General features: G+C 56.0%; 20 non-coding genes across 20 annotated transcripts; all 20 read left to right on the forward strand.

The window, feature by feature from the left end:
• The first annotated feature begins 92 nt into the window (after positions 1 to 92).
• trnay-gua (transfer RNA tyrosine (anticodon GUA)) lies at positions 93 to 182 on the forward strand. Its single transcript is given in 2 exon segments — positions 93 to 129; positions 147 to 182. It is a non-coding gene; the product is annotated as a tRNA-Tyr (tRNA).
• Positions 183 to 1334: 1152 nt separating this feature from the next.
• trnay-gua (transfer RNA tyrosine (anticodon GUA)) lies at positions 1335 to 1424 on the forward strand. Its single transcript is given in 2 exon segments — positions 1335 to 1371; positions 1389 to 1424. It is a non-coding gene; the product is annotated as a tRNA-Tyr (tRNA).
• A 1152-nt stretch (positions 1425 to 2576) lies between these two features.
• Positions 2577 to 2666, forward strand: trnay-gua (transfer RNA tyrosine (anticodon GUA)). Its single transcript is given in 2 exon segments — positions 2577 to 2613; positions 2631 to 2666. It is a non-coding gene; the product is annotated as a tRNA-Tyr (tRNA).
• A 1152-nt stretch (positions 2667 to 3818) lies between these two features.
• Positions 3819 to 3908, forward strand: trnay-gua (transfer RNA tyrosine (anticodon GUA)). Its single transcript is given in 2 exon segments — positions 3819 to 3855; positions 3873 to 3908. It is a non-coding gene; the product is annotated as a tRNA-Tyr (tRNA).
• Positions 3909 to 5060: 1152 nt separating this feature from the next.
• trnay-gua (transfer RNA tyrosine (anticodon GUA)) lies at positions 5061 to 5150 on the forward strand. The gene is given in 2 exon segments: positions 5061 to 5097; positions 5115 to 5150. It is a non-coding gene; the product is annotated as a tRNA-Tyr (tRNA).
• Positions 5151 to 6302: 1152 nt separating this feature from the next.
• trnay-gua (transfer RNA tyrosine (anticodon GUA)) lies at positions 6303 to 6392 on the forward strand. The gene is given in 2 exon segments: positions 6303 to 6339; positions 6357 to 6392. It is a non-coding gene; the product is annotated as a tRNA-Tyr (tRNA).
• A 1152-nt stretch (positions 6393 to 7544) lies between these two features.
• Positions 7545 to 7634, forward strand: trnay-gua (transfer RNA tyrosine (anticodon GUA)). The gene is given in 2 exon segments: positions 7545 to 7581; positions 7599 to 7634. It is a non-coding gene; the product is annotated as a tRNA-Tyr (tRNA).
• Positions 7635 to 8786: 1152 nt separating this feature from the next.
• trnay-gua (transfer RNA tyrosine (anticodon GUA)) lies at positions 8787 to 8876 on the forward strand. Its single transcript is given in 2 exon segments — positions 8787 to 8823; positions 8841 to 8876. It is a non-coding gene; the product is annotated as a tRNA-Tyr (tRNA).
• A 1152-nt stretch (positions 8877 to 10028) lies between these two features.
• On the forward strand, positions 10029 to 10118 carry trnay-gua (transfer RNA tyrosine (anticodon GUA)). The gene is given in 2 exon segments: positions 10029 to 10065; positions 10083 to 10118. It is a non-coding gene; the product is annotated as a tRNA-Tyr (tRNA).
• Positions 10119 to 11270: 1152 nt separating this feature from the next.
• On the forward strand, positions 11271 to 11360 carry trnay-gua (transfer RNA tyrosine (anticodon GUA)). The gene is given in 2 exon segments: positions 11271 to 11307; positions 11325 to 11360. It is a non-coding gene; the product is annotated as a tRNA-Tyr (tRNA).
• Positions 11361 to 12512: 1152 nt separating this feature from the next.
• On the forward strand, positions 12513 to 12602 carry trnay-gua (transfer RNA tyrosine (anticodon GUA)). Its single transcript is given in 2 exon segments — positions 12513 to 12549; positions 12567 to 12602. It is a non-coding gene; the product is annotated as a tRNA-Tyr (tRNA).
• Positions 12603 to 13754: 1152 nt separating this feature from the next.
• trnay-gua (transfer RNA tyrosine (anticodon GUA)) lies at positions 13755 to 13844 on the forward strand. Its single transcript is given in 2 exon segments — positions 13755 to 13791; positions 13809 to 13844. It is a non-coding gene; the product is annotated as a tRNA-Tyr (tRNA).
• A 1152-nt stretch (positions 13845 to 14996) lies between these two features.
• trnay-gua (transfer RNA tyrosine (anticodon GUA)) lies at positions 14997 to 15086 on the forward strand. The gene is given in 2 exon segments: positions 14997 to 15033; positions 15051 to 15086. It is a non-coding gene; the product is annotated as a tRNA-Tyr (tRNA).
• A 1152-nt stretch (positions 15087 to 16238) lies between these two features.
• On the forward strand, positions 16239 to 16328 carry trnay-gua (transfer RNA tyrosine (anticodon GUA)). Its single transcript is given in 2 exon segments — positions 16239 to 16275; positions 16293 to 16328. It is a non-coding gene; the product is annotated as a tRNA-Tyr (tRNA).
• Positions 16329 to 17480: 1152 nt separating this feature from the next.
• trnay-gua (transfer RNA tyrosine (anticodon GUA)) lies at positions 17481 to 17570 on the forward strand. The gene is given in 2 exon segments: positions 17481 to 17517; positions 17535 to 17570. It is a non-coding gene; the product is annotated as a tRNA-Tyr (tRNA).
• A 1152-nt stretch (positions 17571 to 18722) lies between these two features.
• trnay-gua (transfer RNA tyrosine (anticodon GUA)) lies at positions 18723 to 18812 on the forward strand. Its single transcript is given in 2 exon segments — positions 18723 to 18759; positions 18777 to 18812. It is a non-coding gene; the product is annotated as a tRNA-Tyr (tRNA).
• A 1152-nt stretch (positions 18813 to 19964) lies between these two features.
• Positions 19965 to 20054, forward strand: trnay-gua (transfer RNA tyrosine (anticodon GUA)). Its single transcript is given in 2 exon segments — positions 19965 to 20001; positions 20019 to 20054. It is a non-coding gene; the product is annotated as a tRNA-Tyr (tRNA).
• Positions 20055 to 21206: 1152 nt separating this feature from the next.
• On the forward strand, positions 21207 to 21296 carry trnay-gua (transfer RNA tyrosine (anticodon GUA)). Its single transcript is given in 2 exon segments — positions 21207 to 21243; positions 21261 to 21296. It is a non-coding gene; the product is annotated as a tRNA-Tyr (tRNA).
• A 1152-nt stretch (positions 21297 to 22448) lies between these two features.
• trnay-gua (transfer RNA tyrosine (anticodon GUA)) lies at positions 22449 to 22538 on the forward strand. Its single transcript is given in 2 exon segments — positions 22449 to 22485; positions 22503 to 22538. It is a non-coding gene; the product is annotated as a tRNA-Tyr (tRNA).
• Positions 22539 to 23690: 1152 nt separating this feature from the next.
• trnay-gua (transfer RNA tyrosine (anticodon GUA)) lies at positions 23691 to 23780 on the forward strand. Its single transcript is given in 2 exon segments — positions 23691 to 23727; positions 23745 to 23780. It is a non-coding gene; the product is annotated as a tRNA-Tyr (tRNA).
• The last annotated feature ends 86 nt before the right edge of the window (positions 23781 to 23866 follow it).

The following is a 23866-nucleotide window of genomic DNA, read 5'->3' on the forward strand; positions in this document are numbered from 1 at the left end:
CCCAGAGTGACAGATTTTCAGGGAGGCAACGGCGTCACATTAGTGGAGGAGTGCGGCAAAGTATCAGCAAGGGAGAGCCACTGCTGGGCTCTCCTTCGATAGCTCAGCTGGTAGAGCGGAGGACTGTAGTGTGTCGCAAATCTGTCATCCTTAGGTCGCCGGTTCAATTCCGGCTCGAAGGAGCCTCGGCTGCGTTTTTGGAAAGAGTGAGCATTCACCAGCACGCGGGCCACAGCAACACAGATGAGCTGAAAACGCGACACCGCTTTCAGGACACATCAGCACACGCCCTTCCCCCTCTGCAACGAGCCAGCTGTCTCCGTGCTGCAGCTGACGGCCAGCAGGGTGCCTTTTTTTCAACACAAACGCATGAAAGCACTTTGTGCTCACTGCAACCAAATTAAGTCTTCTATCAGTCAGGCGGGGCCACCCGACGTCACCTCACGCTCGTGGTGGCTGCGCCAAGGTTGAAGTCGTTTCGACCTCCAATCAGCAATTGCCATCTCCTCAGCACTTCTTTCCTCGTCCATGTGGCCTTCCGCCTCGCCTGGGTCCACCAGCTGCCGCTGCTGCTCCTCCGACAAGTTGGTTGTTTCAGCGAGACAGGCATCAGCAATGTTTGGTCTCAGCCGTCCGACGGATGAGAGGATTTTCTGCACATCCTGGAGCGTGGCTACTCAGGATCCACTGCGGAAGAAGTCAAAGCATGGCCAGCTCACCGCCCGGGCGATTAGCTCAAATGGCAGAGTGCATGCTTGAGGTAGTGGGATCAATGCCCGCATTCTTCACTTGCTTTTAAAACTGCAAGTGCACCCACTCACTCAGCTGGTCTGCAGCAGACGGATTACCGTTTGCGTACGCCGCCTCCCTGAGAGTGGTCCCGAAAGATCAAAAGCTTCAAGCGTGAGCGACAGGCAGGTCCTGCTGTTTCAGGGTGCAGCGTAGGAAGAAAGTCGAGCTGCGCAGCGAAGGCAAACGCCTGCGGGTGAAAGTCAGCTCCTTGAAAGGATCATACAGGTGGTGGGTGAGCTGCCTGAGGTCAGCGGGCACGTCCTGGACGTGTTTGGAGGCAACTTGAACCAGTCGGTAAGCTGCGGCCCAAACCCTAACCTGACATGTACATGAAGCTGCGAGTCAGGTACTGTACCGGCAGAATCTGGCAGTTTCGGATCAGCACTCAAGACGATTTCTTCATGCCAGCACTGGCCGAAGCTGTGGAGATCAGCCATTGGCTCAGGATCTCCCAGAGTGACAGATTTTCAGGGAGGCAATGGCGTCACATTAGTGGAGGAGTGCGGCAAAGTATCAGCAAGGGAGAGCCACTGCTGGGCTCTCCTTCGATAGCTCAGCTGGTAGAGCGGAGGACTGTAGTGTGTCGCAAATCTGTCATCCTTAGGTCGCCGGTTCAATTCCGGCTCGAAGGAGCCTCGGCTGCGTTTTTGGAAAGAGTGAGCATTCACCAGCACGCGGGCCACAGCAACACAGATGAGCTGAAAACGCGACACCGCTTTCAGGACACATCAGCACACGCCCTTCCCCCTCTGCAACGAGCCAGCTGTCTCCGTGCTGCAGCTGACGGCCAGCAGGGTGCCTTTTTTTCAACACAAACGCATGAAAGCACTTTGTGCTCACTGCAACCAAATTAAGTCTTCTATCAGTCAGGCGGGGCCACCCGACGTCACCTCACGCTCGTGGTGGCTGCGCCAAGGTTGAAGTCGTTTCGACCTCCAATCAGCAATTGCCATCTCCTCAGCACTTCTTTCCTCGTCCATGTGGCCTTCCGCCTCGCCTGAGTCCACCAGCTGCCGCTGCTGCTCCTCCGACAAGTTGGTTGTTTCAGCGAGACAGGCATCAGCAATGTTTGGTCTCAGCCGTCCGACGGATGAGAGGATTTTCTGCACATCCTGGAGCGTGGCTACTCAGGATCCACTGCGGAAGAAGTCAAAGCATGGCCAGCTCACCGCCCGGGCGATTAGCTCAAATGGCAGAGTGCATGCTTGAGGTAGTGGGATCAATGCCCGCATTCTTCACTTGCTTTTAAAACTGCAAGTGCACCCACTCACTCAGCTGGTCTGCAGCAGACGGATTACCGTTTGCGTACGCCGCCTCCCTGAGAGTGGTCCCGAAAGATCAAAAGCTTCAAGCGTGAGCGACAGGCAGGTCCTGCTGTTTCAGGGTGCAGCGTAGGAAGAAAGTCGAGCTGCGCAGCGAAGGCAAACGCCTGCGGGTGAAAGTCAGCTCCTTGAAAGGATCATACAGGTGGTGGGTGAGCTGCCTGAGGTCAGCGGGCACGTCCTGGACGTGTTTGGAGGCAACTTGAACCAGTCGGTAAGCTGCGGCCCAAACCCTAACCTGACATGTACATGAAGCTGCGAGTCAGGTACTGTACCGGCAGAATCTGGCAGTTTCGGATCAGCACTCAAGACGATTTCTTCATGCCAGCACTGGCCGAAGCTGTGGAGATCAGCCATTGGCTCAGGATCTCCCAGAGTGACAGATTTTCAGGGAGGCAACGGCGTCACATTAGTGGAGGAGTGCGGCAAAGTATCAGCAAGGGAGAGCCACTGCTGGGCTCTCCTTCGATAGCTCAGCTGGTAGAGCGGAGGACTGTAGTGTGTCGCAAATCTGTCATCCTTAGGTCGCCGGTTCAATTCCGGCTCGAAGGAGCCTCGGCTGCGTTTTTGGAAAGAGTGAGCATTCACCAGCACGCGGGCCACAGCAACACAGATGAGCTGAAAACGCGACACCGCTTTCAGGACACATCAGCACACGCCCTTCCCCCTCTGCAACGAGCCAGCTGTCTCCGTGCTGCAGCTGACGGCCAGCAGGGTGCCTTTTTTTCAACACAAACGCATGAAAGCACTTTGTGCTCACTGCAACCAAATTAAGTCTTCTATCAGTCAGGCGGGGCCACCCGACGTCACCTCACGCTCGTGGTGGCTGCGCCAAGGTTGAAGTCGTTTCGACCTCCAATCAGCAATTGCCATCTCCTCAGCACTTCTTTCCTCGTCCATGTGGCCTTCCGCCTCGCCTGGGTCCACCAGCTGCCGCTGCTGCTCCTCCGACAAGTTGGTTGTTTCAGCGAGACAGGCATCAGCAATGTTTGGTCTCAGCCGTCCGACGGATGAGAGGATTTTCTGCACATCCTGGAGCGTGGCTACTCAGGATCCACTGCGGAAGAAGTCAAAGCATGGCCAGCTCACCGCCCGGGCGATTAGCTCAAATGGCAGAGTGCATGCTTGAGGTAGTGGGATCAATGCCCGCATTCTTCACTTGCTTTTAAAACTGCAAGTGCACCCACTCACTCAGCTGGTCTGCAGCAGACGGATTACCGTTTGCGTACGCCGCCTCCCTGAGAGTGGTCCCGAAAGATCAAAAGCTTCAAGCGTGAGCGACAGGCAGGTCCTGCTGTTTCAGGGTGCAGCGTAGGAAGAAAGTCGAGCTGCGCAGCGAAGGCAAACGCCTGCGGGTGAAAGTCAGCTCCTTGAAAGGATCATACAGGTGGTGGGTGAGCTGCCTGAGGTCAGCGGGCACGTCCTGGACGTGTTTGGAGGCAACTTGAACCAGTCGGTAAGCTGCGGCCCAAACCCTAACCTGACATGTACATGAAGCTGCGAGTCAGGTACTGTACCGGCAGAATCTGGCAGTTTCGGATCAGCACTCAAGACGATTTCTTCATGCCAGCACTGGCCGAAGCTGTGGAGATCAGCCATTGGCTCAGGATCTCCCAGAGTGACAGATTTTCAGGGAGGCAACGGCGTCACATTAGTGGAGGAGTGCGGCAAAGTATCAGCAAGGGAGAGCCACTGCTGGGCTCTCCTTCGATAGCTCAGCTGGTAGAGCGGAGGACTGTAGTGTGTCGCAAATCTGTCATCCTTAGGTCGCCGGTTCAATTCCGGCTCGAAGGAGCCTCGGCTGCGTTTTTGGAAAGAGTGAGCATTCACCAGCACGCGGGCCACAGCAACACAGATGAGCTGAAAACGCGACACCGCTTTCAGGACACATCAGCACACGCCCTTCCCCCTCTGCAACGAGCCAGCTGTCTCCGTGCTGCAGCTGACGGCCAGCAGGGTGCCTTTTTTTCAACACAAACGCATGAAAGCACTTTGTGCTCACTGCAACCAAATTAAGTCTTCTATCAGTCAGGCGGGGCCACCCGACGTCACCTCACGCTCGTGGTGGCTGCGCCAAGGTTGAAGTCGTTTCGACCTCCAATCAGCAATTGCCATCTCCTCAGCACTTCTTTCCTCGTCCATGTGGCCTTCCGCCTCGCCTGAGTCCACCAGCTGCCGCTGCTGCTCCTCCGACAAGTTGGTTGTTTCAGCGAGACAGGCATCAGCAATGTTTGGTCTCAGCCGTCCGACGGATGAGAGGATTTTCTGCACATCCTGGAGCGTGGCTACTCAGGATCCACTGCGGAAGAAGTCAAAGCATGGCCAGCTCACCGCCCGGGCGATTAGCTCAAATGGCAGAGTGCATGCTTGAGGTAGTGGGATCAATGCCCGCATTCTTCACTTGCTTTTAAAACTGCAAGTGCACCCACTCACTCAGCTGGTCTGCAGCAGACGGATTACCGTTTGCGTACGCCGCCTCCCTGAGAGTGGTCCCGAAAGATCAAAAGCTTCAAGCGTGAGCGACAGGCAGGTCCTGCTGTTTCAGGGTGCAGCGTAGGAAGAAAGTCGAGCTGCGCAGCGAAGGCAAACGCCTGCGGGTGAAAGTCAGCTCCTTGAAAGGATCATACAGGTGGTGGGTGAGCTGCCTGAGGTCAGCGGGCACGTCCTGGACGTGTTTGGAGGCAACTTGAACCAGTCGGTAAGCTGCGGCCCAAACCCTAACCTGACATGTACATGAAGCTGCGAGTCAGGTACTGTACCGGCAGAATCTGGCAGTTTCGGATCAGCACTCAAGACGATTTCTTCATGCCAGCACTGGCCGAAGCTGTGGAGATCAGCCATTGGCTCAGGATCTCCCAGAGTGACAGATTTTCAGGGAGGCAACGGCGTCACATTAGTGGAGGAGTGCGGCAAAGTATCAGCAAGGGAGAGCCACTGCTGGGCTCTCCTTCGATAGCTCAGCTGGTAGAGCGGAGGACTGTAGTGTGTCGCAAATCTGTCATCCTTAGGTCGCCGGTTCAATTCCGGCTCGAAGGAGCCTCGGCTGCGTTTTTGGAAAGAGTGAGCATTCACCAGCACGCGGGCCACAGCAACACAGATGAGCTGAAAACGCGACACCGCTTTCAGGACACATCAGCACACGCCCTTCCCCCTCTGCAACGAGCCAGCTGTCTCCGTGCTGCAGCTGACGGCCAGCAGGGTGCCTTTTTTTCAACACAAACGCATGAAAGCACTTTGTGCTCACTGCAACCAAATTAAGTCTTCTATCAGTCAGGCGGGGCCACCCGACGTCACCTCACGCTCGTGGTGGCTGCGCCAAGGTTGAAGTCGTTTCGACCTCCAATCAGCAATTGCCATCTCCTCAGCACTTCTTTCCTCGTCCATGTGGCCTTCCGCCTCGCCTGGGTCCACCAGCTGCCGCTGCTGCTCCTCCGACAAGTTGGTTGTTTCAGCGAGACAGGCATCAGCAATGTTTGGTCTCAGCCGTCCGACGGATGAGAGGATTTTCTGCACATCCTGGAGCGTGGCTACTCAGGATCCACTGCGGAAGAAGTCAAAGCATGGCCAGCTCACCGCCCGGGCGATTAGCTCAAATGGCAGAGTGCATGCTTGAGGTAGTGGGATCAATGCCCGCATTCTTCACTTGCTTTTAAAACTGCAAGTGCACCCACTCACTCAGCTGGTCTGCAGCAGACGGATTACCGTTTGCGTACGCCGCCTCCCTGAGAGTGGTCCCGAAAGATCAAAAGCTTCAAGCGTGAGCGACAGGCAGGTCCTGCTGTTTCAGGGTGCAGCGTAGGAAGAAAGTCGAGCTGCGCAGCGAAGGCAAACGCCTGCGGGTGAAAGTCAGCTCCTTGAAAGGATCATACAGGTGGTGGGTGAGCTGCCTGAGGTCAGCGGGCATGTCCTGGACGTGTTTGGAGGCAACTTGAACCAGTCGGTAAGCTGCGGCCCAAACCCTAACCTGACATGTACATGAAGCTGCGAGTCAGGTACTGTACCGGCAGAATCTGGCAGTTTCGGATCAGCACTCAAGACGATTTCTTCATGCCAGCACTGGCCGAAGCTGTGGAGATCAGCCATTGGCTCAGGATCTCCCAGAGTGACAGATTTTCAGGGAGGCAACGGCGTCACATTAGTGGAGGAGTGCGGCAAAGTATCAGCAAGGGAGAGCCACTGCTGGGCTCTCCTTCGATAGCTCAGCTGGTAGAGCGGAGGACTGTAGTGTGTCGCAAATCTGTCATCCTTAGGTCGCCGGTTCAATTCCGGCTCGAAGGAGCCTCGGCTGCGTTTTTGGAAAGAGTGAGCATTCACCAGCACGCGGGCCACAGCAACACAGATGAGCTGAAAACGCGACACCGCTTTCAGGACACATCAGCACACGCCCTTCCCCCTCTGCAACGAGCCAGCTGTCTCCGTGCTGCAGCTGACGGCCAGCAGGGTGCCTTTTTTTCAACACAAACGCATGAAAGCACTTTGTGCTCACTGCAACCAAATTAAGTCTTCTATCAGTCAGGCGGGGCCACCCGACGTCACCTCACGCTCGTGGTGGCTGCGCCAAGGTTGAAGTCGTTTCGACCTCCAATCAGCAATTGCCATCTCCTCAGCACTTCTTTCCTCGTCCATGTGGCCTTCCGCCTCGCCTGGGTCCACCAGCTGCCGCTGCTGCTCCTCCGACAAGTTGGTTGTTTCAGCGAGACAGGCATCAGCAATGTTTGGTCTCAGCCGTCCGACGGATGAGAGGATTTTCTGCACATCCTGGAGCGTGGCTACTCAGGATCCACTGCGGAAGAAGTCAAAGCATGGCCAGCTCACCGCCCGGGCGATTAGCTCAAATGGCAGAGTGCATGCTTGAGGTAGTGGGATCAATGCCCGCATTCTTCACTTGCTTTTAAAACTGCAAGTGCACCCACTCACTCAGCTGGTCTGCAGCAGACGGATTACCGTTTGCGTACGCCGCCTCCCTGAGAGTGGTCCCGAAAGATCAAAAGCTTCAAGCGTGAGCGACAGGCAGGTCCTGCTGTTTCAGGGTGCAGCGTAGGAAGAAAGTCGAGCTGCGCAGCGAAGGCAAACGCCTGCGGGTGAAAGTCAGCTCCTTGAAAGGATCATACAGGTGGTGGGTGAGCTGCCTGAGGTCAGCGGGCACGTCCTGGACGTGTTTGGAGGCAACTTGAACCAGTCGGTAAGCTGCGGCCCAAACCCTAACCTGACATGTACATGAAGCTGCGAGTCAGGTACTGTACCGGCAGAATCTGGCAGTTTCGGATCAGCACTCAAGACGATTTCTTCATGCCAGCACTGGCCGAAGCTGTGGAGATCAGCCATTGGCTCAGGATCTCCCAGAGTGACAGATTTTCAGGGAGGCAACGGCGTCACATTAGTGGAGGAGTGCGGCAAAGTATCAGCAAGGGAGAGCCACTGCTGGGCTCTCCTTCGATAGCTCAGCTGGTAGAGCGGAGGACTGTAGTGTGTCGCAAATCTGTCATCCTTAGGTCGCCGGTTCAATTCCGGCTCGAAGGAGCCTCGGCTGCGTTTTTGGAAAGAGTGAGCATTCACCAGCACGCGGGCCACAGCAACACAGATGAGCTGAAAACGCGACACCGCTTTCAGGACACATCAGCACACGCCCTTCCCCCTCTGCAACGAGCCAGCTGTCTCCGTGCTGCAGCTGACGGCCAGCAGGGTGCCTTTTTTTCAACACAAACGCATGAAAGCACTTTGTGCTCACTGCAACCAAATTAAGTCTTCTATCAGTCAGGCGGGGCCACCCGACGTCACCTCACGCTCGTGGTGGCTGCGCCAAGGTTGAAGTCGTTTCGACCTCCAATCAGCAATTGCCATCTCCTCAGCACTTCTTTCCTCGTCCATGTGGCCTTCCGCCTCGCCTGGGTCCACCAGCTGCCGCTGCTGCTCCTCCGACAAGTTGGTTGTTTCAGCGAGACAGGCATCAGCAATGTTTGGTCTCAGCCGTCCGACGGATGAGAGGATTTTCTGCACATCCTGGAGCGTGGCTACTCAGGATCCACTGCGGAAGAAGTCAAAGCATGGCCAGCTCACCGCCCGGGCGATTAGCTCAAATGGCAGAGTGCATGCTTGAGGTAGTGGGATCAATGCCCGCATTCTTCACTTGCTTTTAAAACTGCAAGTGCACCCACTCACTCAGCTGGTCTGCAGCAGACGGATTACCGTTTGCGTACGCCGCCTCCCTGAGAGTGGTCCCGAAAGATCAAAAGCTTCAAGCGTGAGCGACAGGCAGGTCCTGCTGTTTCAGGGTGCAGCGTAGGAAGAAAGTCGAGCTGCGCAGCGAAGGCAAACGCCTGCGGGTGAAAGTCAGCTCCTTGAAAGGATCATACAGGTGGTGGGTGAGCTGCCTGAGGTCAGCGGGCATGTCCTGGACGTGTTTGGAGGCAACTTGAACCAGTCGGTAAGCTGCGGCCCAAACCCTAACCTGACATGTACATGAAGCTGCGAGTCAGGTACTGTACCGGCAGAATCTGGCAGTTTCGGATCAGCACTCAAGACGATTTCTTCATGCCAGCACTGGCCGAAGCTGTGGAGATCAGCCAGTGGCTCAGGATCTCCCAGAGTGACAGATTTTCAGGGAGACAACAGCGTGACATTAGTGGAGGAGTGCGGCAAAGTATCAGCAAGGGAGAGCCACTGCTGGGCTCTCCTTCGATAGCTCAGCTGGTAGAGCGGAGGACTGTAGTGTGTCGCAAATCTGTCATCCTTAGGTCGCCGGTTCAATTCCGGCTCGAAGGAGCCTCGGCTGCGTTTTTGGAAAGAGTGAGCATTCACCAGCACGCGGGCCACAGCAACACAGATGAGCTGAAAACGCGACACCGCTTTCAGGACACATCAGCACACGCCCTTCCCCCTCTGCAACGAGCCAGCTGTCTCCGTGCTGCAGCTGACGGCCAGCAGGGTGCCTTTTTTTCAACACAAACGCATGAAAGCACTTTGTGCTCACTGCAACCAAATTAAGTCTTCTATCAGTCAGGCGGGGCCACCCGACGTCACCTCACGCTCGTGGTGGCTGCGCCAAGGTTGAAGTCGTTTCGACCTCCAATCAGCAATTGCCATCTCCTCAGCACTTCTTTCCTCGTCCATGTGGCCTTCCGCCTCGCCTGAGTCCACCAGCTGCCGCTGCTGCTCCTCCGACAAGTTGGTTGTTTCAGCGAGACAGGCATCAGCAATGTTTGGTCTCAGCCGTCCGACGGATGAGAGGATTTTCTGCACATCCTGGAGCGTGGCTACTCAGGATCCACTGCGGAAGAAGTCAAAGCATGGCCAGCTCACCGCCCGGGCGATTAGCTCAAATGGCAGAGTGCATGCTTGAGGTAGTGGGATCAATGCCCGCATTCTTCACTTGCTTTTAAAACTGCAAGTGCACCCACTCACTCAGCTGGTCTGCAGCAGACGGATTACCGTTTGCGTACGCCGCCTCCCTGAGAGTGGTCCCGAAAGATCAAAAGCTTCAAGCGTGAGCGACAGGCAGGTCCTGCTGTTTCAGGGTGCAGCGTAGGAAGAAAGTCGAGCTGCGCAGCGAAGGCAAACGCCTGCGGGTGAAAGTCAGCTCCTTGAAAGGATCATACAGGTGGTGGGTGAGCTGCCTGAGGTCAGCGGGCACGTCCTGGACGTGTTTGGAGGCAACTTGAACCAGTCGGTAAGCTGCGGCCCAAACCCTAACCTGACATGTACATGAAGCTGCGAGTCAGGTACTGTACCGGCAGAATCTGGCAGTTTCGGATCAGCACTCAAGACGATTTCTTCATGCCAGCACTGGCCGAAGCTGTGGAGATCAGCCATTGGCTCAGGATCTCCCAGAGTGACAGATTTTCAGGGAGGCAACGGCGTCACATTAGTGGAGGAGTGCGGCAAAGTATCAGCAAGGGAGAGCCACTGCTGGGCTCTCCTTCGATAGCTCAGCTGGTAGAGCGGAGGACTGTAGTGTGTCGCAAATCTGTCATCCTTAGGTCGCCGGTTCAATTCCGGCTCGAAGGAGCCTCGGCTGCGTTTTTGGAAAGAGTGAGCATTCACCAGCACGCGGGCCACAGCAACACAGATGAGCTGAAAACGCGACACCGCTTTCAGGACACATCAGCACACGCCCTTCCCCCTCTGCAACGAGCCAGCTGTCTCCGTGCTGCAGCTGACGGCCAGCAGGGTGCCTTTTTTTCAACACAAACGCATGAAAGCACTTTGTGCTCACTGCAACCAAATTAAGTCTTCTATCAGTCAGGCGGGGCCACCCGACGTCACCTCACGCTCGTGGTGGCTGCGCCAAGGTTGAAGTCGTTTCGACCTCCAATCAGCAATTGCCATCTCCTCAGCACTTCTTTCCTCGTCCATGTGGCCTTCCGCCTCGCCTGGGTCCACCAGCTGCCGCTGCTGCTCCTCCGACAAGTTGGTTGTTTCAGCGAGACAGGCATCAGCAATGTTTGGTCTCAGCCGTCCGACGGATGAGAGGATTTTCTGCACATCCTGGAGCGTGGCTACTCAGGATCCACTGCGGAAGAAGTCAAAGCATGGCCAGCTCACCGCCCGGGCGATTAGCTCAAATGGCAGAGTGCATGCTTGAGGTAGTGGGATCAATGCCCGCATTCTTCACTTGCTTTTAAAACTGCAAGTGCACCCACTCACTCAGCTGGTCTGCAGCAGACGGATTACCGTTTGCGTACGCCGCCTCCCTGAGAGTGGTCCCGAAAGATCAAAAGCTTCAAGCGTGAGCGACAGGCAGGTCCTGCTGTTTCAGGGTGCAGCGTAGGAAGAAAGTCGAGCTGCGCAGCGAAGGCAAACGCCTGCGGGTGAAAGTCAGCTCCTTGAAAGGATCATACAGGTGGTGGGTGAGCTGCCTGAGGTCAGCGGGCACGTCCTGGACGTGTTTGGAGGCAACTTGAACCAGTCGGTAAGCTGCGGCCCAAACCCTAACCTGACATGTACATGAAGCTGCGAGTCAGGTACTGTACCGGCAGAATCTGGCAGTTTCGGATCAGCACTCAAGACGATTTCTTCATGCCAGCACTGGCCGAAGCTGTGGAGATCAGCCATTGGCTCAGGATCTCCCAGAGTGACAGATTTTCAGGGAGGCAACGGCGTCACATTAGTGGAGGAGTGCGGCAAAGTATCAGCAAGGGAGAGCCACTGCTGGGCTCTCCTTCGATAGCTCAGCTGGTAGAGCGGAGGACTGTAGTGTGTCGCAAATCTGTCATCCTTAGGTCGCCGGTTCAATTCCGGCTCGAAGGAGCCTCGGCTGCGTTTTTGGAAAGAGTGAGCATTCACCAGCACGCGGGCCACAGCAACACAGATGAGCTGAAAACGCGACACCGCTTTCAGGACACATCAGCACACGCCCTTCCCCCTCTGCAACGAGCCAGCTGTCTCCGTGCTGCAGCTGACGGCCAGCAGGGTGCCTTTTTTTCAACACAAACGCATGAAAGCACTTTGTGCTCACTGCAACCAAATTAAGTCTTCTATCAGTCAGGCGGGGCCACCCGACGTCACCTCACGCTCGTGGTGGCTGCGCCAAGGTTGAAGTCGTTTCGACCTCCAATCAGCAATTGCCATCTCCTCAGCACTTCTTTCCTCGTCCATGTGGCCTTCCGCCTCGCCTGAGTCCACCAGCTGCCGCTGCTGCTCCTCCGACAAGTTGGTTGTTTCAGCGAGACAGGCATCAGCAATGTTTGGTCTCAGCCGTCCGACGGATGAGAGGATTTTCTGCACATCCTGGAGCGTGGCTACTCAGGATCCACTGCGGAAGAAGTCAAAGCATGGCCAGCTCACCGCCCGGGCGATTAGCTCAAATGGCAGAGTGCATGCTTGAGGTAGTGGGATCAATGCCCGCATTCTTCACTTGCTTTTAAAACTGCAAGTGCACCCACTCACTCAGCTGGTCTGCAGCAGACGGATTACCGTTTGCGTACGCCGCCTCCCTGAGAGTGGTCCCGAAAGATCAAAAGCTTCAAGCGTGAGCGACAGGCAGGTCCTGCTGTTTCAGGGTGCAGCGTAGGAAGAAAGTCGAGCTGCGCAGCGAAGGCAAACGCCTGCGGGTGAAAGTCAGCTCCTTGAAAGGATCATACAGGTGGTGGGTGAGCTGCCTGAGGTCAGCGGGCACGTCCTGGACGTGTTTGGAGGCAACTTGAACCAGTCGGTAAGCTGCGGCCCAAACCCTAACCTGACATGTACATGAAGCTGCGAGTCAGGTACTGTACCGGCAGAATCTGGCAGTTTCGGATCAGCACTCAAGACGATTTCTTCATGCCAGCACTGGCCGAAGCTGTGGAGATCAGCCATTGGCTCAGGATCTCCCAGAGTGACAGATTTTCAGGGAGGCAACGGCGTCACATTAGTGGAGGAGTGCGGCAAAGTATCAGCAAGGGAGAGCCACTGCTGGGCTCTCCTTCGATAGCTCAGCTGGTAGAGCGGAGGACTGTAGTGTGTCGCAAATCTGTCATCCTTAGGTCGCCGGTTCAATTCCGGCTCGAAGGAGCCTCGGCTGCGTTTTTGGAAAGAGTGAGCATTCACCAGCACGCGGGCCACAGCAACACAGATGAGCTGAAAACGCGACACCGCTTTCAGGACACATCAGCACACGCCCTTCCCCCTCTGCAACGAGCCAGCTGTCTCCGTGCTGCAGCTGACGGCCAGCAGGGTGCCTTTTTTTCAACACAAACGCATGAAAGCACTTTGTGCTCACTGCAACCAAATTAAGTCTTCTATCAGTCAGGCGGGGCCACCCGACGTCACCTCACGCTCGTGGTGGCTGCGCCAAGGTTGAAGTCGTTTCGACCTCCAATCAGCAATTGCCATCTCCTCAGCACTTCTTTCCTCGTCCATGTGGCCTTCCGCCTCGCCTGGGTCCACCAGCTGCCGCTGCTGCTCCTCCGACAAGTTGGTTGTTTCAGCGAGACAGGCATCAGCAATGTTTGGTCTCAGCCGTCCGACGGATGAGAGGATTTTCTGCACATCCTGGAGCGTGGCTACTCAGGATCCACTGCGGAAGAAGTCAAAGCATGGCCAGCTCACCGCCCGGGCGATTAGCTCAAATGGCAGAGTGCATGCTTGAGGTAGTGGGATCAATGCCCGCATTCTTCACTTGCTTTTAAAACTGCAAGTGCACCCACTCACTCAGCTGGTCTGCAGCAGACGGATTACCGTTTGCGTACGCCGCCTCCCTGAGAGTGGTCCCGAAAGATCAAAAGCTTCAAGCGTGAGCGACAGGCAGGTCCTGCTGTTTCAGGGTGCAGCGTAGGAAGAAAGTCGAGCTGCGCAGCGAAGGCAAACGCCTGCGGGTGAAAGTCAGCTCCTTGAAAGGATCATACAGGTGGTGGGTGAGCTGCCTGAGGTCAGCGGGCACGTCCTGGACGTGTTTGGAGGCAACTTGAACCAGTCGGTAAGCTGCGGCCCAAACCCTAACCTGACATGTACATGAAGCTGCGAGTCAGGTACTGTACCGGCAGAATCTGGCAGTTTCGGATCAGCACTCAAGACGATTTCTTCATGCCAGCACTGGCCGAAGCTGTGGAGATCAGCCATTGGCTCAGGATCTCCCAGAGTGACAGATTTTCAGGGAGGCAACGGCGTCACATTAGTGGAGGAGTGCGGCAAAGTATCAGCAAGGGAGAGCCACTGCTGGGCTCTCCTTCGATAGCTCAGCTGGTAGAGCGGAGGACTGTAGTGTGTCGCAAATCTGTCATCCTTAGGTCGCCGGTTCAATTCCGGCTCGAAGGAGCCTCGGCTGCGTTTTTGGAAAGAGTGAGCATTCACCAGCACGCGGGCCACAGCAACACAGATGAGCTGAAAACGCGACACCGCTTTCAGGACACATCAGCACACGCCCTTCCCCCTCTGCAACGAGCCAGCTGTCTCCGTGCTGCAGCTGACGGCCAGCAGGGTGCCTTTTTTTCAACACAAACGCATGAAAGCACTTTGTGCTCACTGCAACCAAATTAAGTCTTCTATCAGTCAGGCGGGGCCACCCGACGTCACCTCACGCTCGTGGTGGCTGCGCCAAGGTTGAAGTCGTTTCGACCTCCAATCAGCAATTGCCATCTCCTCAGCACTTCTTTCCTCGTCCATGTGGCCTTCCGCCTCGCCTGAGTCCACCAGCTGCCGCTGCTGCTCCTCCGACAAGTTGGTTGTTTCAGCGAGACAGGCATCAGCAATGTTTGGTCTCAGCCGTCCGACGGATGAGAGGATTTTCTGCACATCCTGGAGCGTGGCTACTCAGGATCCACTGCGGAAGAAGTCAAAGCATGGCCAGCTCACCGCCCGGGCGATTAGCTCAAATGGCAGAGTGCATGCTTGAGGTAGTGGGATCAATGCCCGCATTCTTCACTTGCTTTTAAAACTGCAAGTGCACCCACTCACTCAGCTGGTCTGCAGCAGACGGATTACCGTTTGCGTACGCCGCCTCCCTGAGAGTGGTCCCGAAAGATCAAAAGCTTCAAGCGTGAGCGACAGGCAGGTCCTGCTGTTTCAGGGTGCAGCGTAGGAAGAAAGTCGAGCTGCGCAGCGAAGGCAAACGCCTGCGGGTGAAAGTCAGCTCCTTGAAAGGATCATACAGGTGGTGGGTGAGCTGCCTGAGGTCAGCGGGCACGTCCTGGACGTGTTTGGAGGCAACTTGAACCAGTCGGTAAGCTGCGGCCCAAACCCTAACCTGACATGTACATGAAGCTGCGAGTCAGGTACTGTACCGGCAGAATCTGGCAGTTTCGGATCAGCACTCAAGACGATTTCTTCATGCCAGCACTGGCCGAAGCTGTGGAGATCAGCCATTGGCTCAGGATCTCCCAGAGTGACAGATTTTCAGGGAGGCAACGGCGTCACATTAGTGGAGGAGTGCGGCAAAGTATCAGCAAGGGAGAGCCACTGCTGGGCTCTCCTTCGATAGCTCAGCTGGTAGAGCGGAGGACTGTAGTGTGTCGCAAATCTGTCATCCTTAGGTCGCCGGTTCAATTCCGGCTCGAAGGAGCCTCGGCTGCGTTTTTGGAAAGAGTGAGCATTCACCAGCACGCGGGCCACAGCAACACAGATGAGCTGAAAACGCGACACCGCTTTCAGGACACATCAGCACACGCCCTTCCCCCTCTGCAACGAGCCAGCTGTCTCCGTGCTGCAGCTGACGGCCAGCAGGGTGCCTTTTTTTCAACACAAACGCATGAAAGCACTTTGTGCTCACTGCAACCAAATTAAGTCTTCTATCAGTCAGGCGGGGCCACCCGACGTCACCTCACGCTCGTGGTGGCTGCGCCAAGGTTGAAGTCGTTTCGACCTCCAATCAGCAATTGCCATCTCCTCAGCACTTCTTTCCTCGTCCATGTGGCCTTCCGCCTCGCCTGAGTCCACCAGCTGCCGCTGCTGCTCCTCCGACAAGTTGGTTGTTTCAGCGAGACAGGCATCAGCAATGTTTGGTCTCAGCCGTCCGACGGATGAGAGGATTTTCTGCACATCCTGGAGCGTGGCTACTCAGGATCCACTGCGGAAGAAGTCAAAGCATGGCCAGCTCACTGCCCGGGCGATTAGCTCAAATGGCAGAGTGCATGCTTGAGGTAGTGGGATCAATGCCCGCATTCTTCACTTGCTTTTAAAACTGCAAGTGCACCCACTCACTCAGCTGGTCTGCAGCAGACGGATTACCGTTTGCGTACGCCGCCTCCCTGAGAGTGGTCCCGAAAGATCAAAAGCTTCAAGCGTGAGCGACAGGCAGGTCCTGCTGTTTCAGGGTGCAGCGTAGGAAGAAAGTCGAGCTGCGCAGCGAAGGCAAACGCCTGCGGGTGAAAGTCAGCTCCTTGAAAGGATCATACAGGTGGTGGGTGAGCTGCCTGAGGTCAGCGGGCACGTCCTGGACGTGTTTGGAGGCAACTTGAACCAGTCGGTAAGCTGCGGCCCAAACCCTAACCTGACATGTACATGAAGCTGCGAGTCAGGTACTGTACCGGCAGAATCTGGCAGTTTCGGATCAGCACTCAAGACGATTTCTTCATGCCAGCACTGGCCGAAGCTGTGGAGATCAGCCATTGGCTCAGGATCTCCCAGAGTGACAGATTTTCAGGGAGGCAACGGCGTCACATTAGTGGAGGAGTGCGGCAAAGTATCAGCAAGGGAGAGCCACTGCTGGGCTCTCCTTCGATAGCTCAGCTGGTAGAGCGGAGGACTGTAGTGTGTCGCAAATCTGTCATCCTTAGGTCGCCGGTTCAATTCCGGCTCGAAGGAGCCTCGGCTGCGTTTTTGGAAAGAGTGAGCATTCACCAGCACGCGGGCCACAGCAACACAGATGAGCTGAAAACGCGACACCGCTTTCAGGACACATCAGCACACGCCCTTCCCCCTCTGCAACGAGCCAGCTGTCTCCGTGCTGCAGCTGACGGCCAGCAGGGTGCCTTTTTTTCAACACAAACGCATGAAAGCACTTTGTGCTCACTGCAACCAAATTAAGTCTTCTATCAGTCAGGCGGGGCCACCCGACGTCACCTCACGCTCGTGGTGGCTGCGCCAAGGTTGAAGTCGTTTCGACCTCCAATCAGCAATTGCCATCTCCTCAGCACTTCTTTCCTCGTCCATGTGGCCTTCCGCCTCGCCTGAGTCCACCAGCTGCCGCTGCTGCTCCTCCGACAAGTTGGTTGTTTCAGCGAGACAGGCATCAGCAATGTTTGGTCTCAGCCGTCCGACGGATGAGAGGATTTTCTGCACATCCTGGAGCGTGGCTACTCAGGATCCACTGCGGAAGAAGTCAAAGCATGGCCAGCTCACCGCCCGGGCGATTAGCTCAAATGGCAGAGTGCATGCTTGAGGTAGTGGGATCAATGCCCGCATTCTTCACTTGCTTTTAAAACTGCAAGTGCACCCACTCACTCAGCTGGTCTGCAGCAGACGGATTACCGTTTGCGTACGCCGCCTCCCTGAGAGTGGTCCCGAAAGATCAAAAGCTTCAAGCGTGAGCGACAGGCAGGTCCTGCTGTTTCAGGGTGCAGCGTAGGAAGAAAGTCGAGCTGCGCAGCGAAGGCAAACGCCTGCGGGTGAAAGTCAGCTCCTTGAAAGGATCATACAGGTGGTGGGTGAGCTGCCTGAGGTCAGCGGGCACGTCCTGGACGTGTTTGGAGGCAACTTGAACCAGTCGGTAAGCTGCGGCCCAAACCCTAACCTGACATGTACATGAAGCTGCGAGTCAGGTACTGTACCGGCAGAATCTGGCAGTTTCGGATCAGCACTCAAGACGATTTCTTCATGCCAGCACTGGCCGAAGCTGTGGAGATCAGCCATTGGCTCAGGATCTCCCAGAGTGACAGATTTTCAGGGAGGCAACGGCGTCACATTAGTGGAGGAGTGCGGCAAAGTATCAGCAAGGGAGAGCCACTGCTGGGCTCTCCTTCGATAGCTCAGCTGGTAGAGCGGAGGACTGTAGTGTGTCGCAAATCTGTCATCCTTAGGTCGCCGGTTCAATTCCGGCTCGAAGGAGCCTCGGCTGCGTTTTTGGAAAGAGTGAGCATTCACCAGCACGCGGGCCACAGCAACACAGATGAGCTGAAAACGCGACACCGCTTTCAGGACACATCAGCACACGCCCTTCCCCCTCTGCAACGAGCCAGCTGTCTCCGTGCTGCAGCTGACGGCCAGCAGGGTGCCTTTTTTTCAACACAAACGCATGAAAGCACTTTGTGCTCACTGCAACCAAATTAAGTCTTCTATCAGTCAGGCGGGGCCACCCGACGTCACCTCACGCTCGTGGTGGCTGCGCCAAGGTTGAAGTCGTTTCGACCTCCAATCAGCAATTGCCATCTCCTCAGCACTTCTTTCCTCGTCCATGTGGCCTTCCGCCTCGCCTGGGTCCACCAGCTGCCGCTGCTGCTCCTCCGACAAGTTGGTTGTTTCAGCGAGACAGGCATCAGCAATGTTTGGTCTCAGCCGTCCGACGGATGAGAGGATTTTCTGCACATCCTGGAGCGTGGCTACTCAGGATCCACTGCGGAAGAAGTCAAAGCATGGCCAGCTCACCGCCCGGGCGATTAGCTCAAATGGCAGAGTGCATGCTTGAGGTAGTGGGATCAATGCCCGCATTCTTCACTTGCTTTTAAAACTGCAAGTGCACCCACTCACTCAGCTGGTCTGCAGCAGACGGATTACCGTTTGCGTACGCCGCCTCCCTGAGAGTGGTCCCGAAAGATCAAAAGCTTCAAGCGTGAGCGACAGGCAGGTCCTGCTGTTTCAGGGTGCAGCGTAGGAAGAAAGTCGAGCTGCGCAGCGAAGGCAAACGCCTGCGGGTGAAAGTCAGCTCCTTGAAAGGATCATACAGGTGGTGGGTGAGCTGCCTGAGGTCAGCGGGCACGTCCTGGACGTGTTTGGAGGCAACTTGAACCAGTCGGTAAGCTGCGGCCCAAACCCTAACCTGACATGTACATGAAGCTGCGAGTCAGGTACTGTACCGGCAGAATCTGGCAGTTTCGGATCAGCACTCAAGACGATTTCTTCATGCCAGCACTGGCCGAAGCTGTGGAGATCAGCCATTGGCTCAGGATCTCCCAGAGTGACAGATTTTCAGGGAGGCAACGGCGTCACATTAGTGGAGGAGTGCGGCAAAGTATCAGCAAGGGAGAGCCACTGCTGGGCTCTCCTTCGATAGCTCAGCTGGTAGAGCGGAGGACTGTAGTGTGTCGCAAATCTGTCATCCTTAGGTCGCCGGTTCAATTCCGGCTCGAAGGAGCCTCGGCTGCGTTTTTGGAAAGAGTGAGCATTCACCAGCACGCGGGCCACAGCAACACAGATGAGCTGAAAACGCGACACCGCTTTCAGGACACATCAGCACACGCCCTTCCCCCTCTGCAACGAGCCAGCTGTCTCCGTGCTGCAGCTGACGGCCAGCAGGGTGCCTTTTTTTCAACACAAACGCATGAAAGCACTTTGTGCTCACTGCAACCAAATTAAGTCTTCTATCAGTCAGGCGGGGCCACCCGACGTCACCTCACGCTCGTGGTGGCTGCGCCAAGGTTGAAGTCGTTTCGACCTCCAATCAGCAATTGCCATCTCCTCAGCACTTCTTTCCTCGTCCATGTGGCCTTCCGCCTCGCCTGAGTCCACCAGCTGCCGCTGCTGCTCCTCCGACAAGTTGGTTGTTTCAGCGAGACAGGCATCAGCAATGTTTGGTCTCAGCCGTCCGACGGATGAGAGGATTTTCTGCACATCCTGGAGCGTGGCTACTCAGGATCCACTGCGGAAGAAGTCAAAGCATGGCCAGCTCACCGCCCGGGCGATTAGCTCAAATGGCAGAGTGCATGCTTGAGGTAGTGGGATCAATGCCCGCATTCTTCACTTGCTTTTAAAACTGCAAGTGCACCCACTCACTCAGCTGGTCTGCAGCAGACGGATTACCGTTTGCGTACGCCGCCTCCCTGAGAGTGGTCCCGAAAGATCAAAAGCTTCAAGCGTGAGCGACAGGCAGGTCCTGCTGTTTCAGGGTGCAGCGTAGGAAGAAAGTCGAGCTGCGCAGCGAAGGCAAACGCCTGCGGGTGAAAGTCAGCTCCTTGAAAGGATCATACAGGTGGTGGGTGAGCTGCCTGAGGTCAGCGGGCACGTCCTGGACGTGTTTGGAGGCAACTTGAACCAGTCGGTAAGCTGCGGCCCAAACCCTAACCTGACATGTACATGAAGCTGCGAGTCAGGTACTGTACCGGCAGAATCTGGCAGTTTCGGATCAGCACTCAAGACGATTTCTTCATGCCAGCACTGGCCGAAGCTGTGGAGATCAGCCATTGGCTCAGGATCTCCCAGAGTGACAGATTTTCAGGGAGGCAACGGCGTCACATTAGTGGAGGAGTGCGGCAAAGTATCAGCAAGGGAGAGCCACTGCTGGGCTCTCCTTCGATAGCTCAGCTGGTAGAGCGGAGGACTGTAGTGTGTCGCAAATCTGTCATCCTTAGGTCGCCGGTTCAATTCCGGCTCGAAGGAGCCTCGGCTGCGTTTTTGGAAAGAGTGAGCATTCACCAGCACGCGGGCCACAGCAACACAGATGAGCTGAAAACGCGACACCGCTTTCAGGACACATCAGCACACGCCCTTCCCCCTCTGCAACGAGCCAGCTGTCTCCGTGCTGCAGCTGACGGCCAGCAGGGTGCCTTTTTTTCAACACAAACGCATGAAAGCACTTTGTGCTCACTGCAACCAAATTAAGTCTTCTATCAGTCAGGCGGGGCCACCCGACGTCACCTCACGCTCGTGGTGGCTGCGCCAAGGTTGAAGTCGTTTCGACCTCCAATCAGCAATTGCCATCTCCTCAGCACTTCTTTCCTCGTCCATGTGGCCTTCCGCCTCGCCTGAGTCCACCAGCTGCCGCTGCTGCTCCTCCGACAAGTTGGTTGTTTCAGCGAGACAGGCATCAGCAATGTTTGGTCTCAGCCGTCCGACGGATGAGAGGATTTTCTGCACATCCTGGAGCGTGGCTACTCAGGATCCACTGCGGAAGAAGTCAAAGCATGGCCAGCTCACTGCCCGGGCGATTAGCTCAAATGGCAGAGTGCATGCTTGAGGTAGTGGGATCAATGCCCGCATTCTTCACTTGCTTTTAAAACTGCAAGTGCACCCACTCACTCAGCTGGTCTGCAGCAGACGGATTACCGTTTGCGTACGCCGCCTCCCTGAGAGTGGTCCCGAAAGATCAAAAGCTTCAAGCGTGAGCGACAGGCAGGTCCTGCTGTTTCAGGGTGCAGCGTAGGAAGAAAGTCGAGCTGCGCAGCGAAGGCAAACGCCTGCGGGTGAAAGTCAGCTCCTTGAAAGGATCATACAGGTGGTGGGTGAGCTGCCTGAGGTCAGCGGGCACGTCCTGGACGTGTTTGGAGGCAACTTGAACCAGTCGGTAAGCTGCGGCCCAAACCCTAACCTGACATGTACATGAAGCTGCGAGTCAGGTACTGTACCGGCAGAATCTGGCAGTTTCGGATCAGCACTCAAGACGATTTCTTCATGCCAGCACTGGCCGAAGCTGTGGAGATCAGCCATTGGCTCAGGATCTCCCAGAGTGACAGATTTTCAGGGAGGCAACGGCGTCACATTAGTGGAGGAGTGCGGCAAAGTATCAGCAAGGGAGAGCCACTGCTGGGCTCTCCTTCGATAGCTCAGCTGGTAGAGCGGAGGACTGTAGTGTGTCGCAAATCTGTCATCCTTAGGTCGCCGGTTCAATTCCGGCTCGAAGGAGCCTCGGCTGCGTTTTTGGAAAGAGTGAGCATTCACCAGCACGCGGGCCACAGCAACACAGATGAGCTGAAAACGCGACACCGCTTTCAGGACACATCAGCACACGCCCTTCCCCCTCTGCAACGAGCCAGCTGTCTCCGTGCTGCAGCTGACGGCCAGCAGGGTGCCTTTTTTTCAACACAAACGCATGAAAGCACTTTGTGCTCACTGCAACCAAATTAAGTCTTCTATCAGTCAGGCGGGGCCACCCGACGTCACCTCACGCTCGTGGTGGCTGCGCCAAGGTTGAAGTCGTTTCGACCTCCAATCAGCAATTGCCATCTCCTCAGCACTTCTTTCCTCGTCCATGTGGCCTTCCGCCTCGCCTGAGTCCACCAGCTGCCGCTGCTGCTCCTCCGACAAGTTGGTTGTTTCAGCGAGACAGGCATCAGCAATGTTTGGTCTCAGCCGTCCGACGGATGAGAGGATTTTCTGCACATCCTGGAGCGTGGCTACTCAGGATCCACTGCGGAAGAAGTCAAAGCATGGCCAGCTCACCGCCCGGGCGATTAGCTCAAATGGCAGAGTGCATGCTTGAGGTAGTGGGATCAATGCCCGCATTCTTCACTTGCTTTTAAAACTGCAAGTGCACCCACTCACTCAGCTGGTCTGCAGCAGACGGATTACCGTTTGCGTACGCCGCCTCCCTGAGAGTGGTCCCGAAAGATCAAAAGCTTCAAGCGTGAGCGACAGGCAGGTCCTGCTGTTTCAGGGTGCAGCGTAGGAAGAAAGTCGAGCTGCGCAGCGAAGGCAAACGCCTGCGGGTGAAAGTCAGCTCCTTGAAAGGATCATACAGGTGGTGGGTGAGCTGCCTGAGGTCAGCGGGCACGTCCTGGACGTGTTTGGAGGCAACTTGAACCAGTCGGTAAGCTGCGGCCCAAACCCTAACCTGACATGTACATGAAGCTGCGAGTCAGGTACTGTACCGGCAGAATCTGGCAGTTTCGGATCAGCACTCAAGACGATTTCTTCATGCCAGCACTGGCCGAAGCTGTGGAGATCAGCCATTGGCTCAGGATCTCCCAGAGTGACAGATTTTCAGGGAGGCAACGGCGTCACATTAGTGGAGGAGTGCGGCAAAGTATCAGCAAGGGAGAGCCACTGCTGGGCTCTCCTTCGATAGCTCAGCTGGTAGAGCGGAGGACTGTAGTGTGTCGCAAATCTGTCATCCTTAGGTCGCCGGTTCAATTCCGGCTCGAAGGAGCCTCGGCTGCGTTTTTGGAAAGAGTGAGCATTCACCAGCACGCGGGCCACAGCAACACAGATGAGCTGAAAACGCGACACCGCTTTCAGGACACATCAGCACACGCCCTTCCCCCTCTGCAACGAGCCAGCTGTCTCCGTGCTGCAGCTGACGGCCAGCAGGGTGCCTTTTTTTCAACACAAACGCATGAAAGCACTTTGTGCTCACTGCAACCAAATTAAGTCTTCTATCAGTCAGGCGGGGCCACCCGACGTCACCTCACGCTCGTGGTGGCTGCGCCAAGGTTGAAGTCGTTTCGACCTCCAATCAGCAATTGCCATCTCCTCAGCACTTCTTTCCTCGTCCATGTGGCCTTCCGCCTCGCCTGGGTCCACCAGCTGCCGCTGCTGCTCCTCCGACAAGTTGGTTGTTTCAGCGAGACAGGCATCAGCAATGTTTGGTCTCAGCCGTCCGACGGATGAGAGGATTTTCTGCACATCCTGGAGCGTGGCTACTCAGGATCCACTGCGGAAGAAGTCAAAGCATGGCCAGCTCACCGCCCGGGCGATTAGCTCAAATGGCAGAGTGCATGCTTGAGGTAGTGGGATCAATGCCCGCATTCTTCACTTGCTTTTAAAACTGCAAGTGCACCCACTCACTCAGCTGGTCTGCAGCAGACGGATTACCGTTTGCGTACGCCGCCTCCCTGAGAGTGGTCCCGAAAGATCAAAAGCTTCAAGCGTGAGCGACAGGCAGGTCCTGCTGTTTCAGGGTGCAGCGTAGGAAGAAAGTCGAGCTGCGCAGCGAAGGCAAACGCCTGCGGGTGAAAGTCAGCTCCTTGAAAGGATCATACAGGTGGTGGGTGAGCTGCCTGAGGTCAGCGGGCATGTCCTGGACGTGTTTGGAGGCAACTTGAACCAGTCGGTAAGCTGCGGCCCAAACCCTAACCTGACATGTACATGAAGCTGCGAGTCAGGTACTGTACCGGCAGAATCTGGCAGTTTCGGATCAGCACTCAAGACGATTTCTTCATGCCAGCACTGGCCGAAGCTGTGGAGATCAGCCATTGGCTCAGGATCTCCCAGAGTGACAGATTTTCAGGGAGGCAACGGCGTCACATTAGTGGAGGAGTGCGGCAAAGTATCAGCAAGGGAGAGCCACTGCTGGGCTCTCCTTCGATAGCTCAGCTGGTAGAGCGGAGGACTGTAGTGTGTCGCAAATCTGTCATCCTTAGGTCGCCGGTTCAATTCCGGCTCGAAGGAGCCTCGGCTGCGTTTTTGGAAAGAGTGAGCATTCACCAGCACGCGGGCCACAGCAACACAGATGAGCTGAAAACGCGACACCGCTT

The sequence above is a fragment of the Chiloscyllium plagiosum genome, unplaced genomic scaffold (genome assembly GCF_037043375.1).
Source record: "Chiloscyllium plagiosum isolate Xiang-an unplaced genomic scaffold, Cpla_swu_hap1 HiC_scaffold_4, whole genome shotgun sequence".
Lineage (NCBI taxonomy): Eukaryota > Metazoa > Chordata > Chondrichthyes > Orectolobiformes > Hemiscylliidae > Chiloscyllium > Chiloscyllium plagiosum.